Genomic DNA, 18,580 nt, shown 5'->3' with positions numbered 1-18,580 from the left:
TCCTACTGACGTTTTGTATACAATTTGATGTTGATGAGTCCATAGATGACTGAGCTCATTTGTCCTACTGACATTTTGTATATAAATTGATGTTGATGAGTCCATGGCTGACTGAGCTCATTTGTCCTACTGACGTTTTGTATACAATTTGATGTTGATGAGTCCATAGATGACTGAGCTCATTTGTCCTACTGACATTTTGTATATAAGTTGATGTTGATGAGTCCATGGCTGACTGAGCTCATTTGTCCTACTGACTTTTTGTATACAATTTGATGTTGACGAGTTCATGGCTGACTGAGCTCATTTGTCCTACTGACGTTTTGTATACAATTTGATGTTGATGAGTCCATAGATGACTGAGCTCATTTGTCCTACTGACGTTTTGTATACAATTTGATGTTGATGAGTCCATGGCTGACTGAGCTCATTTGTTCTACTGACATTTTGTATACAATTTGATGTTGACGAATTCATGGCTGACTGAGCTCATTTGTCCTACTGACTTTTTGTATACAATTTGATGTTGATGAGTCCATGGCTGACTGAGCTCATTTGTCCTACTGACGTTTTGTATACAATTTGATGTTGATGAGTCCATAGATGACTGAGCTCATTTGTCCTACTGACGTTTTGTATACAATTTGATGTTGATGAGTCCATGGCTGACTGAGCTCATTTGTCCTACTGACGTTTTGTATACAATTTGATGTTGATGAGTCCATAGATGACTGAGCTCATTTGTCCCACTGACGTTTTGTATACAATTTGATGTTGATGAGTCCATAGATGACTGAGCTCATTTGTCCTACTGACGTTTTGTATACAATTTGATGTTGATGAGTCCATGGCTGACTGAGCTCATTTGTCCTACTGATGTTTTGTATACAATTTGATGTTGATGAGTCCATAGATGACTGAGCTCATTTGTCCTACTGACGTTTTGTATACAATTTGATGTTGATGAGTCCATGGCTGACTGAGCTCATTTGTCCTACTGACGTTTTGTATACAATTTGATGTTGATGAGTCCATGGCTGACTGAGTTCATTTGTCCTACTGATGTTTTGTATACAATTTGATGTTGATGAGTCCATAGATGACTGAGCTCATTTGTCCTACTGACATTTTGTATATAAGTTGATGTTGACGAGTTCATGGCTGACTGAACTCATTTGTCCCACTGACTTTTTGTATACAATTTGATGTTGACGAGTTCATGGCTGACTGAGCTCATTTGTCCCACTGACTTTTTGTATACAATTTGATGTTGACGAGTTCATGGCTGACTGAGCTCATTTGTCCCACTGACTTTTTGTATACAATTTGATGTTGCTGAATCCATGGCTGACTGTGCTCATTTGTCCTACTGACGTTTTGTATACAATTTGATGTTGACGAGTTCATGGCTGACTGAGCTCATTTGTCCCACTGACATTTTGTATATAATTTGATGTTGATGAGTCCATGGCTGACTGAGCTCATTTGTCCTACTGACATTTTGTATACAATTTGATGTTGATGAGTCCATGGCTGACTGAGCTCATTTGTCCTACTGACATTTTGTATAGAATTTGATGTTGATGAGTCCATGGCTGACTGAGTTCATTTGTCCTACTGACATTTTGTATACAATTTGATGTTGACGAATTCATGGCTGACTGAGCTCATTTGTCCTACTGACGTTTTGTATACAATTTGATGTTGATGAGTCCATAGATGACTGAGCTCATTTGTCCTACTGACGTTTTGTATACAATTTGATGTTGATGAGTCCATAGATGACTGAGCTCATTTGTCCTACTGACATTTTGTATATAAGTTGATGTTGATGAGTCCATGGCTGACTGAGCTCATTTGTCCTACTGACGTTTTGTATACAATTTGATGTTGATGAGTCCATAGATGACTGAGCTCATTTGTCCTACTGACATTTTGTATATAAGTTGATGTTGCTGAATCCATGGCTGACTGAGCTCATTTGTCCTACTGACTTTTTGTATACAATTTGATGTTGACGAGTTCATGGCTGACTGAGCTCATTTGTCCCACTGACATTTTGTATATAATTTGATGTTGATGAGTCCATGGCTGACTGAGCTCATTTGTCCTACTGACGTTTTGTATACAATTTGATGTTGACGAGTTCATGGCTGACTGAGCTCATTTGTCCTACTGACATTTTGTATACAATTTGATGTTGATGAGTCCATGGCTGACTGAGCTCATTTGTCCTGCTGACATTTTGTATACAATTTGATGTTGATGAGTCCATGGCTGACTGAGTTCATTTGTCCTACTGACATTTTGTATACAATTTGATGTTGACGAATTCATGGCTGACTGAGCTCATTTGTCCTACTGACGTTTTGTATACAATTTGATGTTGATGAGTCCATAGATGACTGAGTTCATTTGTCCTACTGACGTTTTGTATACAATTTGATGTTGATGAGTCCATAGATGACTGAGCTCATTTGTCCTACTGACATTTTGTATATAAGTTGATGTTGATGAGTCCATGGCTGACTGAGTTCATTTGTCCTACTGACGTTTTGTATACAATTTGATGTTGATGAGTCCATGGCTGACTGAGCTCATTTGTCCTACTGACGTTTTGTATACAATTTGATGTTGATGAGTCCATGGCTTACTGAGTTCATTTGTCCTACTGACGTTTTGTATACAATTTGATGTTGATGAGTCCATAGATGACTGAGCTCATTTGTCCTACTGACTTTTTGTATACAATTTGATGTTGACGAGTTCATGGCTGACTGAGCTCATTTGTCCTACTGACGTTTTGTATACAATTTGATGTTGATGAGTCCATAGATGACTGAGCTCATTTGTCCTAATGACGTTTTGTATACAATTTGATATTGATGAGTCCATGGCTGACTGAGCTCATTTGTCCTACTGATGTTTTGTATACAATTTGATGTTGATGAGTCCATAGATGACTGAGCTCATTTGTCCTACTGACGTTTTGTATACAATTTGATGTTGATGAGTCCATGGCTGACTGAGCTCATTTGTCCTACTCATGTTTTGTATACAATTTGATGTTGATGAGTCCATAGATGACTGAGCTCATTTGTCCTACTGACATTTTGTATATAAGTTGATGTTGATGAGTCCATGGCTGACTGAGCTCATTTGTCCTACTGACGTTTTGTATACAATTTGATGTTGATGAGTCCATAGATGACTGAGCTCATTTGTCCTACTGACGTTTTGTATACAATTTGATGTTGATGAGTCCATAGATGACTGAGCTCATTTGTCCTACTGACATTTTGTATATAAGTTGATGTTGACGAGTTCATGGCTGACTGAACTCATTTGTCCCACTGACTTTTTGTATACAATTTGATGTTGACGAGTTCATGGCTGACTGAGCTCATTTGTCCCACTGACTTTTTGTATACAATTTGATGTTGACGAGTTCATGGCTGACTGAGCTCATTTGTCCCACTGACTTTTTGTATACAATTTGATGTTGCTGAATCCATGGCTGACTGTGCTCATTTGTCCTACTGACGTTTTGTATACAATTTGATGTTGATGAGTCCATAGATGACTGAGCTCATTTGTCCTACTGACATTTTGTATATAAGTTGATGTTGACGAGTTCATGGCTGACTGAACTCATTTGTCCCACTGACTTTTTGTATACAATTTGATGTTGACGAGTTCATGGCTGACTGAGCTCATTTGTCCCACTGACTTTTTGTATACAATTTGATGTTGACGAGTTCATGGCTGACTGAGCTCATTTGTCCCACTGACTTTTTGTATACAATTTGATGTTGCTGAATCCATGGCTGACTGTGCTCATTTGTCCTACTGACGTTTTGTATACAATTTGATGTTGACGAGTTCATGGCTGACTGAGCTCATTTGTCCCACTGACATTTTGTATATAATTTGATGTTGATGAGTCCATGGCTGACTGAGCTCATTTGTCCTACTGACATTTTGTATACAATTTGATGTTGATGAGTCCATGGCTGACTGAGCTCATTTGTCCTACTGACATTTTGTATAGAATTTGATGTTGATGAGTCCATGGCTGACTGAGTTCATTTGTCCTACTGACATTTTGTATACAATTTGATGTTGACGAATTCATGGCTGACTGAGCTCATTTGTCCTACTGACGTTTTGTATACAATTTGATGTTGATGAGTCCATAGATGACTGAGCTCATTTGTCCTACTGACGTTTTGTATACAATTTGATGTTGATGAGTCCATAGATGACTGAGCTCATTTGTCCTACTGACATTTTGTATATAAGTTGATGTTGATGAGTCCATGGCTGACTGAGCTCATTTGTCCTACTGACGTTTTGTATACAATTTGATGTTGATGAGTCCATAGATGACTGAGCTCATTTGTCCTACTGACATTTTGTATATAAGTTGATGTTGATGAGTCCATGGCTGACTGAGCTCATTTGTCCTACTGACTTTCTGTATACAATTTGATGTTGACGAGTTCATGGCTGACTGAGCTCATTTGTCCCACTGACATTTTGTATATAATTTGATGTTGATGAGTCCATGGCTGACTGAGCTCATTTGTCCTACTGACGTTTTGTATACAATTTGATGTTGACGAGTTCATGGCTGGCTGAGCTCATATGTCCTACTGACATTTTGTATACAATTTGATGTTGATGAGTCCATGGCTGACTGAGCTCATTTGTCCTACTGACATTTTGTATACAATTTGATGTTGATGAGTCCATGGCTGACTGAGTTCATTTGTCCTACTGACATTTTGTATACAATTTGATGTTGACGAATTCATGGCTGACTGAGCTCATTTGTCCTACTGACGTTTTGTATACAATTTGATGTTGATGAGTCCATAGATGACTGAGTTCATTTGTCCTACTGACGTTTTGTATACAATTTGATGTTGATGAGTCCATAGATGACTGAGCTCATTTGTCCTACTGACATTTTGTATATAAGTTGATGTTGATGAGTCCATGGCTGACTGAGTTCATTTGTCCTACTGACGTTTTGTATACAATTTGATGTTGATGAGTCCATGGCTGACTGAGCTCATTTGTCCTACTGACGTTTTGTATACAATTTGATGTTGATGAGTCCATGGCTGACTGAGTTCATTTGTCCTACTGACGTTTTGTATACAATTTGATGTTGATGAGTCCATAGATGACTGAGCTCATTTGTCCTACTGACATTTTGTATATAAGTTGATGTTGATGAGTCCATGGCTGACTGAGCTCATTTGTCCTACTGACGTTTTGTATACAATTTGATGTTGATGAGTCCATAGATGACTGAGCTCATTTGTCCTACTGACGTTTTGTATATAAGTTGATGTTGATGAGTCCATGGCTGACTGAGCTCATTTGTCCTACTGACTTTTTGTATACAATTTGATGTTGACGAGTTCATGGCTGACTGAGCTCATTTGTCCTACTGACGTTTTGTATACAATTTGATGTTGATGAGTCCATAGATGACTGAGCTCATTTGTCCTACTGACGTTTTGTATACAATTTGATATTGATGAGTCCATGGCTGACTGAGCTCATTTGACCTACTGATGTTTTGTATACAATTTGATGTTGATGAGTCCATAGATGACTGAGCTCATTTGTCCTACTGACGTTTTGTATACAATTTGATGTTGATGAGTCCATGGCTGACTGAGCTCATTTGTCCTACTGATGTTTTGTATACAATTTGATGTTGATGAGTCCATAGATGACTGAGCTCATTTGTCCTACTGACATTTTGTATATAAGTTGATGTTGATGAGTCCATGGCTGACTGAGCTCATTTGTCCTACTGACGTTTTGTATACAATTTGATGTTGATGAGTCCATAGATGACTGAGCTCATTTGTCCTACTGACGTTTTGTATACAATTTGATGTTGATGAGTCCATAGATGACTGAGCTCATTTGTCCTACTGACATTTTGTATATAAGTTGATGTTGACGAGTTCATGGCTGACTGAACTCATTTGTCCCACTGACTTTTTGTATACAATTTGATGTTGACGAGTTCATGGCTGACTGAGTTCCTTTGTCCCACTGACTTTTTGTATACAATCTGATGTTGACGAGTTCATGGCTGACTGAGCTCATTTGTCCCACTGACTTTTTGTATACAATTTGATGTTGCTGAATCCATGGCTGACTGTGCTCATTTGTCCTACTGACGTTTTGTATACAATTTGATGTTGACGAGTTCATGGCTGACTTAGCTCATTTGTCCTACTGACATTTTGTATACAATTTGATGTTGATGAGTCCATAGCTGACTGAGTTCATTTGTCCTACTGACATTTTGTATACAATTTGATGTTGATGAGTCCATGGCTGACTGAGTTCCTTTGTCCTACTGACGTTTTGTATACAATTTGATGTTGATGAGTCCATAGATGACTGAGCTCATTTGTCCTACTGACATTTTGTATATAAGTTGATGTTGATGAGTCCATGGCTGACTGAGCTCATTTGTCCTACTGACTTTTTGTATACAATTTGATGTTGACGAGTTCATGGCTGACTGAGCTCATTTGTCCCACTGACATTTTGTATATAATTTGATGTTGATGAGTCCATGGCTGACTGAGCTCATTTGTCCTACTGACGTTTTGTATACAATTTGATGTTGACGAGTTCATGGCTGACTGAGCTCATTTGTCCTACTGACATTTTGTATACAATTTGATGTTGATGAGTCCATGGCTGACTGAGCTCATTTGACCTACTGACATTTTGTATAGAATTTGATGTTGATGAGTCCATGGCTGACTGAGTTCATTTGTCCTACTGACATTTTGTATACAATTTGATGTTGACGAATTCATGGCTGACTGAGCTCATTTGTCCTACTGACGTTTTGTATACAATTTGATGTTGATGAGTCCATAGATGACTGAGCTCATTTGTCCTACTGACGTTTTGTATACAATTTGATGTTGATGAGTCCATAGATGACAGAGCTCATTTGTCCTACTGATATTTTGTATATAAGTTGATGTTGATGAGTCCATGGCTGACTGAGTTCATTTGTCCTACTGACGTTTTGTATACAATTTGATGTTGATGAGTCCATGGCTGACTGAGCTCATTTGTCCTACTGACGTTTTGTATACAATTTGATGTTGATGAGTCCATAGATGACTGAGCTCATTTGTCCTACTGACATTTTGTATATAAGTTGATGTTGATGAGTCCATGGCTGACTGAGCTCATTTGTCCTACTGACTTTTTGTATACAATTTGATGTTGACGAGTTCATGGCTGACTGAGCTCATTTGTCCCACTGACATTTTGTATATAATTTGATGTTGATGAGTCCATGGCTGACTGAGCTCATTTGTCCTACTGACGTTTTGTATACAATTTGATGTTGACGAGTTCATGGCTGACTGAGCTCATTTGTCCTACTGACGTTTTGTATACAATTTGATGTTGATGAGTCCATAGATGACTGAGCTCATTTGTCCTACTGACGTTTTGTATACAATTTGATATTGATGAGTCCATGGCTGACTGAGCTCATTTGTCCTACTGATGTTTTGTATACAATTTGATGTTGATGAGTCCATAGATGACTGAGCTCATTTGTCCTACTGACGTTTTGTATACAATTTGATGTTGATGAGTCCATGGCTGACTGAGCTCATTTGTCCTACTGATGTTTTGTATACAATTTGATGTTGATGAGTCCATAGATGACTGAGCTCATTTGTCCTACTGACATTTTGTATATAAGTTGATGTTGATGAGTCCATGGCTGACTGAGCTCATTTGTCCTACTGACGTTTTGTATACAATTTGATGTTGATGAGTCCATAGATGACTGAGCTCATTTGTCCTACTGACGTTTTGTATACAATTTGATGTTGATGAGTCCATAGATGACTGAGCTCATTTGTCCTACTGACATTTTGTATATAAGTTGATGTTGACGAGTTCATGGCTGACTGAACTCATTTGTCCCACTGACTTTTTGTATACAATTTGATGTTGACGAGTTCATGGCTGACTGAGCTCATTTGTCCCACTGACTTTTTGTATACAATTTGATGTTGACGAGTTCATGGCTGACTGAGCTCATTTGTCCCACTGACTTTTTGTATACAATTTGATGTTGCTGAATCCATGGCTGACTGTGCTCATTTGTCCTACTGACGTTTTGTATACAATTTGATGTTGATGAGTCCATAGATGACTGAGCTCATTTGTCCTACTGACATTTTGTATATAAGTTGATGTTGACGAGTTCATGGCTGACTGAACTCATTTGTCCCACTGACTTTTTGTATACAATTTGATGTTGACGAGTTCATGGCTGACTGAGCTCATTTGTCCCACTGACTTTTTGTATACAATTTGATGTTGACGAGTTCATGGCTGACTGAGCTCATTTGTCCCACTGACTTTTTGTATACAATTTGATGTTGCTGAATCCATGGCTGACTGTGCTCATTTGTCCTACTGACGTTTTGTATACAATTTGATGTTGACGAGTTCATGGCTGACTGAGCTCATTTGTCCCACTGACATTTTGTATATAATTTGATGTTGATGAGTCCATGGCTGACTGAGCTCATTTGTCCTACTGACATTTTGTATACAATTTGATGTTGATGAGTCCATGGCTGACTGAGCTCATTTGTCCTACTGACATTTTGTATAGAATTTGATGTTGATGAGTCCATGGCTGACTGAGTTCATTTGTCCTACTGACATTTTGTATACAATTTGATGTTGACGAATTCATGGCTGACTGAGCTCATTTGTCCTACTGACGTTTTGTATACAATTTGATGTTGATGAGTCCATAGATGACTGAGCTCATTTGTCCTACTGACGTTTTGTTTACAATTTGATGTTGATGAGTCCATAGATGACTGAGCTCATTTGTCCTACTGACATTTTGTATATAAGTTGATGTTGATGAGTCCATGGCTGACTGAGCTCATTTGTCCTACTGACGTTTTGTATACAATTTGATGTTGACGAGTTCATGGCTGACTGAGCTCATTTGTCCCACTGACATTTTGTATATAATTTGATGTTGATGAGTCCATGGCTGACTGAGCTCATTTGTCCTACTGACGTTTTGTATACAATTTGATGTTGACGAGTTCATGGCTGAATGAGCTCATTTGTCCTACTGACATTTTGTATACAATTTGATGTTGATGAGTCCATGGCTGACTGAGCTCATTTGTCCCACTGACATTTTGTATACAATTTGATGTTGATGAGTCCATGGCTGACTGAGTTCATTTGTCCTACTGACATTTTGTATACAATTTGATGTTGACGAATTCATGGCTGACTGAACTCATTTGTCCTACTGACGTTTTGTATACAATTTGATGTTGATGAGTCCATAGATGACTGAGTTCATTTGTCCTACTGACGTTTTGTATACAATTTGATGTTGATGAGTCCATAGATGACTGAGCTCATTTGTCCTACTGACATTTTGTATATAAGTTGATGTTGATGAGTCCATGGCTGACTGAGTTCATTTGTCCTACTGACGTTTTGTATACAATTTGATGTTGATGAGTCCATGGCTGACTGAGCTCATTTGTCCTACTGACGTTTTGTATACAATTTGATGTTGATGAGTCCATGGCTGACTGAGTTCATTTGTCCTACTGACGTTTTGTATACAATTTGATGTTGATGAGTCCATAGATGACTGAGCTCATTTGTCCTACTGACGTTTTGTATACAATTTGATGTTGCTGAATCCGTGGCTGACTGAGCTCATTTGTCCTACTGACATTTTGTATACAATTTGATGTTGATGAGTCCATAGATGACTGAGCTCATTTGTCCCACTGACGTTTTGTATACAGTTTGATGATGATGAGTCCATGACTGACTGAGCTCATTTGTCCTACTGACGTTTTGTATACAATTTAATGTTGATGAGTCCATAGATGACTGAGCTCATTTGTCCTACTGACATTTTCTATACAATTTGATGTTGATGAGTCCATGGCTGACTGAGTTCATTTGTCCTACTGACGTTTTGTATACAATTTGATGTTGATGAGTCCATAGAAGACTGAGCTCATTTGTCCTACTGACGTTTTGTATATAATTTTGATGTTGATGAGTCCATGGCTGACTGAGCTCATTTGTCCCACTGACGTTTTGTATACAATTTGATGTTGATGAGTCCATGGCTGACTGAGCTCATTTGTCCTACTGATGTTTTGTATACAATTTGATGTTGATGAGTCCATGGCTGACTGAGTTCATTTGTCCTACTGACGTTTTGTATACAATTTGATGTTGATGAGTCCATAGATGACTGAGCTCATTTGTCCTACTGACATTTTGTATATAAGTTGATGTTGATGAGTCCATGGCTGACTGAGCTCATTTGTCCTACTGACGTTTTGTATACAATTTGATGTTGATGAGTCCATAGATGACTGAGCTCATTTGTCCTACTGACATTTTGTATATAAGTTGATGTTGATGAGTCCATGGCTGACTGAGTTCATTTGTCCTACTGACGTTTTGTATACAATTTGATGTTGATGAGTCCATGGCTGACTGAGCTCATTTGTCCTACTGACGTTTTGTATACAATTTGATGTTGATGAGTCCATGGCTGACTGAGTTCATTTGTCCTACTGACGTTTTGTATACAATTTGATGTTGATGAGTCCATAGATGACTGAGCTCATTTGTCCTACTGACATTTTGTATATAAGTTGATGTTGACGACTTCATGGCTGACTGAACTCATTTGTCCCACTGACTTTTTGTATACAATTTGATGTTGACGAGTTCATGGCTGAATGAGCTCATTTGTCCCACTGACTTTTTGTATACAATTTGATGTTGCTGAATCCATGGCTGACTGAGCTCATTTGTCCTACTGACGTTTTGTATACAATTTGATGTTGATGAGTCCATAGATGACTGAGCTCATTTGTCCTACTGACGTTTTGTATACAATTTGATGTTGATGAGTCCATGGCTGACTGAGCTCATTTGTCCTACTGATGTTTTGTATACAATTTGATGTTGATGAGTCCATAGATGACTGAGCTCATTTGTCCTACTGACATTTTGTATATAAGTTGATGTTGATGAGTCCATGGCTGACTGAGCTCATTTGTCCTACTGACGTTTTGTATACAATTTGATGTTGATGAGTCCATAGATGACTGAGCTCATTTGTCCTACTGACGTTTTGTATACAATTTGATGTTGATGAGTCCATAGATGACTGAGCTCATTTGTCCTACTGACATTTTGTATATAAGTTGATGTTGACGAGTTCATGGCTGACTGAACTCATTTGTCCCACTGACTTTTTGTATACAATTTGATGTTGACGAGTTCATGGCTGACTGAGCTCATTTGTCCCACTGACCTTTTGTATACAATTTGATGTTGACGAGTTCATGGCTGACTGAGCTCATTTGTCCCACTGACTTTTTGTATACAATTTGATGTTGCTGAATCCATGGCTGACTGAGCTCATTTGTCCTACTGACGTTTTGTATACAATTTGATGTTGATGAGTCCATAGATGACTGAGCTCATTTGTCCTACTGACGTTTTGTATACAATTTGATGTTGATGAGTCCATGGCTGACTGAGCTCATTTGTCCTACTGATGTTTTGTATACAATTTGATGTTGATGAGTCCATAGATGACTGAGCTCATTTGTCCTACTGACATTTTGTATATAAGTTGATGTTGATGAGTCCATGGCTGACTGAGCTCATTTGTCCTACTGACGTTTTGTATACAATTTGATGTTGATGAGTCCATAGATGACTGAGCTCATTTGTCCTACTGACGTTTTGTATACAATTTGATGTTGATGAGTCCATAGATGACTGAGCTCATTTGTCCTACTGACATTTTGTATATAAGTTGATGTTGACGAGTTCATGGCTGACTGAACTCATTTGTCCCACTGACTTTTTGTATACAATTTGATGTTGACGAGTTCATGGCTGACTGAGCTCATTTGTCCTAATGACGTTTTGTATACAATTTGATGTTGACGAGTTCATGGCTGACTTAGCTCATTTGTCCTACTGACATTTTGTATACAATTTGATGTTGATGAGTCCATAGCTGACTGAGTTCATTTGTCCTACTGACATTTTGTATACAATTTGATGTTGATGAGTCCATGGCTGACTGAGTTCCTTTGTCCTACTGACGTTTTGTATACAATTTGATGTTGATGAGTCCATAGATGACTGAGCTCATTTGTCCTACTGACATTTTGTATATAAGTTGATGTTGATGAGTCCATGGCTGACTGAGCTCATTTGTCCTACTGACTTTTTGTATACAATTTGATGTTGACGAGTTCATGGCTGACTGAGCTCATTTGTCCCACTGACATTTTGTATATAATTTGATGTTGATGAGTCCATGGCTGACTGAGCTCATTTGTCCTACTGACGTTTTGTATACAATTTGATGTTGACGAGTTCATGGCTGACTGAGCTCATTTGTCCTACTGACATTTTGTATACAATTTGATGTTGATGAGTCCATGGCTGACTGAGCTCATTTGTCCTACTGACATTTTGTATAGAATTTGATGTTGATGAGTCCATGGCTGACTGAGTTCATTTGTCCTACTGACATTTTGTATACAATTTGATGTTGACGAATTCATGGCTGACTGAGCTCATTTGTCCTACTGACGTTTTGTATACAATTTGATGTTGATGAGTCCATAGATGACTGAGCTCATTTGTCCTACTGACGTTTTGTATACAATTTGATGTTGATGAGTCCATAGATGACAGAGCTCATTTGTCCTACTGACATTTTGTATATAAGTTGATGTTGATGAGTCCATGGCTGACTGAGTTCATTTGTCCTACTGACGTTTTGTATACAATTTGATGTTGATGAGTCCATGGCTGACTGAGCTCATTTGTCCTACTGACGTTTTGTATACAATTTGATGTTGATGAGTCCATAGATGACTGAGCTCATTTGTCCTACTGACATTTTGTATATAAGTTGATGTTGATGAGTCCATGGCTGACTGAGCTCATTTGTCCTACTGACTTTTTGTATACAATTTGATGTTGACGAGTTCATGGCTGACTGAGCTCATTTGTCCCACTGACATTTTGTATATAATTTGATGTTGATGAGTCCATGGCTGACTGAGCTCATTTGTCCTACTGACGTTTTGTATACAATTTGATGTTGACGAGTTCATGGCTGACTGAGCTCATTTGTCCTACTGACATTTTGTATACAATTTGATGTTGATGAGTCCATGGCTGACTGAGCTCATTTGTCCTACTGACATTTTGTATACAATTTGATGTTGATGAGTCCATGGCTGACTGAGTTCATTTGTCCTACTGACATTTTGTATACAATTTGATGTTGACGAATTCATGGCTGACTGAGCTCATTTGTCCTACTGACGTTTTGTATACAATTTGATGTTGATGAGTCCATAGATGACTGAGCTCATTTGTCCTACTGACGTTTTGTATACAATTTGATGTTGATGAGTCCATAGATGACTGAGCTCATTTGTCCTACTGACATTTTGTATATAAGTTGATGTTGATGAGTCCATGGCTGACTGAGCTCATTTGTCCTACTGACGTTTTGTATACAATTTGATGTTGATGAGTCCATAGATGACTGAGCTCATTTGTCCTACTGACATTTTGTATATAAGTTGATGTTGATGAGTCCATGGCTGACTGAGCTCATTTGTCCTACTGACTTTTTGTATACAATTTGATGTTGACGAGTTCATGGCTTACTGAGCTCATTTGTCCCACTGACATTTTGTATATAATTTGATGTTGATGAGTCCATGGCTGACTGAGCTCATTTGTCCTACTGACGTTTTGTATACAATTTGATGTTGATGAGTCCATAGATGACTGAGCTCATTTGTCCCACTGACGTTTTGTATACAATTTGATGTTGATGAGTCCATAGATGACTGAGCTCATTTGTCCTACTGACGTTTTGTATACAATTTGATGTTGATGAGTCCATGGCTGACTGAGCTCATTTGTCCTACTGATGTTTTGTATACAATTTGATGTTGATGAGTCCATAGATGACTGAGCTCATTTGTCCTACTGACGTTTTGTATACAATTTGATGTTGATGAGTCCATGGCTGACTGAGCTCATTTGTCCTACTGACGTTTTGTATACAATTTGATGTTGATGAGTCCATAGATGACTGAGCTCATTTGTCCCACTGATGTTTTGTATACAATTTGATGTTGATGAGTCCATAGAGGACTGAGCTCATTTGTCCTACTGACGTTTTGTATACAATTTGATGTTGATGAGTCCATGGCTGACTGAGCTCATTTGTCCTACTGACGTTTTGTATACAATTTGATGTTGATGAGTCCATAGATGACTGAGCTCATTTGTCCCACTGACATTTTGTATACAATTTGATGTTGATGAGTCCATGGCTGACTGAGCTCATTTGTCCTACTGACATTTTGTATACAATTTGATGTTGACGAATTCATGGCTGACTGAGCTCATTTGTCCTACTGACTTTTTGTATACAATTTGATGTTGATGAGTCCATGGCTGACTTAGCTCATTTGTCCTACTGATGTTTTGTATACAATTTGATGTTGATGAGTCCATAGATGACTGAGCTCATTTGTCCTACTGACATTTTGTATATAAGTTGATGTTGATGAGTCCATGGCTGACTGAGTTCATTTGTCCTACTGACGTTTTGTATACAATTTGATGTTGATGAGTCCATGGCTGACTGAGCTCATTTGTCCTACTGACTTTTTGTATACAATTTGATGTTGACGAGTTCATGGCTGACTGAGCTCATTTGTCCTACTGACGTTTTGTATACAATTTGATGTTGATGAGTCCATAGATGACTGAGCTCATTTGTCCTACTGACGTTTTGTATACAATTTGATGTTGATGAGTCCATGGCTGACTGAGCTCATTTGTTCTACTGATGTTTTGTATACAATTTGATGTTGATGAGTCCATAGATGACTGAGCTCATTTGTCCTACTGACGTTTTGTATACAATTTGATGTTGATGAGTCCATGGCTGACTGAGCTCATTTGTCCTACTGACGTTTTGTATACAATTTGATGTTGATGAGTCCATAGATGACTGAGCTCATTTGTCCTACTGACGTTTTGTATACAATTTGATGTTGATGAGTCCATGGCTGACTGAGCTCATTTGTCCTACTGACGTTTTGTATACAATTTGATGTTGATGAGTCCATAGATGACTGAGCTCATTTGTCCCACTGACGTTTTGTATACAATTTGATGTTGATGAGTCCATAGATGACTGAGCTCATTTGTCCTACTGACGTTTTGTATACAATTTGATGTTGATGAGTCCATGGCTGACTGAGCTCATTTGTCCTACTGATGTTTTGTATACAATTTGATGTTGATGAGTCCATAGATGACTGAGCTCATTTGTCCTACTGACGTTTTGTATACAATTTGATGTTGATGAGTCCATGGCTGACTGAGCTCATTTGTCCTACTGACGTTTTGTATACAATTTGATGTTGATGAGTCCATAGATGACTGAGCTCATTTGTCCCACTGATGTTTTGTATACAATTTGATGTTGATGAGTCCATAGAGGACTGAGCTCATTTGTCCTACTGACGTTTTGTATACAATTTGATGTTGATGAGTCCATGGCTGACTGAGCTCATTTGTCCTACTGACGTTTTGTATACAATTTGATGTTGATGAGTCCATAGATGACTGAGCTCATTTGTCCCACTGACATTTTGTATACAATTTGATGTTGATGAGTCCATGGCTGACTGAGCTCATTTGTCCTACTGACATTTTGTATACAATTTGATGTTGACGAATTCATGGCTGACTGAGCTCATTTGTCCTACTGACTTTTTGTATACAATTTGATGTTGATGAGTCCATGGCTGACTTAGCTCATTTGTCCTACTGATGTTTTGTATACAATTTGATGTTGATGAGTCCATAGATGACTGAGCTCATTTGTCCTACTGACATTTTGTATATAAGTTGATGTTGATGAGTCCATGGCTGACTGAGTTCATTTGTCCTACTGACGTTTTGTATACAATTTGATGTTGATGAGTCCATGGCTGACTGAGCTCATTTGTCCTACTGACGTTTTGTATACAATTTGATGTTGATGAGTCCATGGCTGACTGAGTTCATTTGTCCTACTGACGTTTTGTATACAATTTGATGTTGATGAGTCCATAGATGACTGAGCTCATTTGTCCTACTGACATTTTGTATATAAGTTGATGTTGATGAGTCCATGGCTGACTGAGCTCATTTGTCCTACTGACGTTTTGTATACAATTTGATGTTGATGAGTCCATAGATGACTGAGCTCATTTGTCCTACTGACATTTTGTATATAAGTTGATGTTGATGAGTCGATGGCTGACTGAGCTCATTTGTCCTACTGACTTTTTGTATACAATTTGATGTTGACGAGTTCATGGCTGACTGAGCTCATTTGTCCTACTGACGTTTTGTATACAATTTGATGTTGATGAGTCCATAGATGACTGAGCTCATTTGTCCTACTGACGTTTTGTATACAATTTGATGTTGATGAGTCCATGGCTGACTGAGCTCATTTGTCCTACTGATGTTTTGTATACAATTTGATGTTGATGAGTCCATAGATGACTGAGCTCATTTGTCCTACTGACGTTTTGTATACAATTTGATGTTGATGAGTCCATGGCTGACTGAGCTCATTTGTCCTACTGACGTTTTGTATACAATTTGATGTTGATGAGTCCATAGATGACTGAGCTCATTTGTCCTACTGACGTTTTGTATACAATTTGATGTTGATGAGTCCATGGCTGACTGAGCTCATTTGTCCTACTGACGTTTTGTATACAATTTGATGTTGATGAGTCCATAGATGACTGAGCTCATTTGTCCCACTGACGTTTTGTATACAATTTGATGTTGATGAGTCCATAGATGACTGAGCTCATTTGTCCTACTGACGTTTTGTATACAATTTGATGTTGATGAGTCCATGGCTGACTGAGCTCATTTGTCCTACTGATGTTTTGTATACAATTTGATGTTGATGAGTCCATAGATGACTGAGCTCATTTGTCCTACTGACGTTTTGTATACAATTTGATGTTGATGAGTCGATGGCTGACTGAGCTCATTTGTCCTACTGACGTTTTGTATACAATTTGATGTTGATGAGTCCATAGATGACTGAGCTCATTTGTCCCACTGACGTTTTGTATACAATTTGATGTTGATGAGTCCATAGAGGACTGAGCTCATTTGTCCTACTGACGTTTTGTATACAATTTGATGTTGATGAGTCCATGGCTGACTGAGCTCATTTGTCCTACTGACGTTTTGTATACAATTTGATGTTGATGAGTCCATAGATGACTGAGCTCATTTGTCCCACTGACATTTTGCATACAATTTGATGTTGATGAGTCCATGGCTGACTGAGCTCATTTGTCCTACTGACATTTTGTATACAATTTGATGTTGACGAATTCATGGCTGACTGAGCTCATTTGTCCTACTGACTTTTTGTATACAATTTGATGTTGATGAGTCCATGGCTGACTTAGCTCATTTGTCCTACTGATGTTTTGTATACAATTTGATGTTGATGAGTCCATAGATGACTGAGCTCATTTGTCCTACTGACGTTTTGTATACAATTTGATGTTGATGAGTCCATGGCTGACTGAGCTCATTTGTCCTACTGACGTTTTGTATAAAATTTGATGCTGATGAGTCCATAGCTGACTGAGTTCATTTGTCCTACTGACGTTTTGTATACAATTTGATGTTGACGAGTCCATGGCTGACTGAGTTCATTTGTCCTACTGATGTTTTGTATACAATTTGATGTTGATGAGTCCATGGCTGACTGAGCTCATTTGTCCTACTGACTTTTTGTATACAATTTGATGTTGATGAGTCCACAGCTGACTGAGCTAATTTGTCCCACTGACTTTTTGTATACAATTTGATGTTGATGAGTCCATGGCTGACTTAGCTCATTTGTCCTACTGATGTTTTGTATACAATTTGATGTTGATGAGTCCATAGATGACTGAGCTCATTTGTCCTACTGACGTTTTGTATACAATTTGATGTTGATGAGTCCATGGCTGACTGAGCTCATTTGTCCTACTGACGTTTTGTATAAAATTTGATGCTGATGAGTCCATAGCTGACTGAGTTCATTTGTCCTACTGACGTTTTGTATACAATTTGATGTTGACGAGTCCATGGCTGACTGAGTTCATTTGTCCTACTGATGTTTTGTATACAATTTGATGTTGATGAGTCCATAGCTGACTGAGCTCATTTGTCCTACTGACGTTTTGTATACAATTTGATGTTCATGAGTCCATGGCTGTCTAAGCTCATTTGTCCTACTGACTTTTTGTAGACAATTTGATGTTGTTGAGTCCATGGCTGACTGAGCTCATTTGTCCTACTGATGTTTTGTATACAATTTGATGTTGTTGAGTCC

The sequence above is a fragment of the Sinohyriopsis cumingii genome, chromosome 5 (genome assembly GCF_028554795.1).
Source record: "Sinohyriopsis cumingii isolate HCF-2022 chromosome 5, ASM2855479v2, whole genome shotgun sequence".
Taxonomy (NCBI): Eukaryota; Metazoa; Mollusca; class Bivalvia; order Unionida; family Unionidae; genus Sinohyriopsis; species Sinohyriopsis cumingii.
This window is presented reverse-complemented; position numbering follows the sequence as displayed.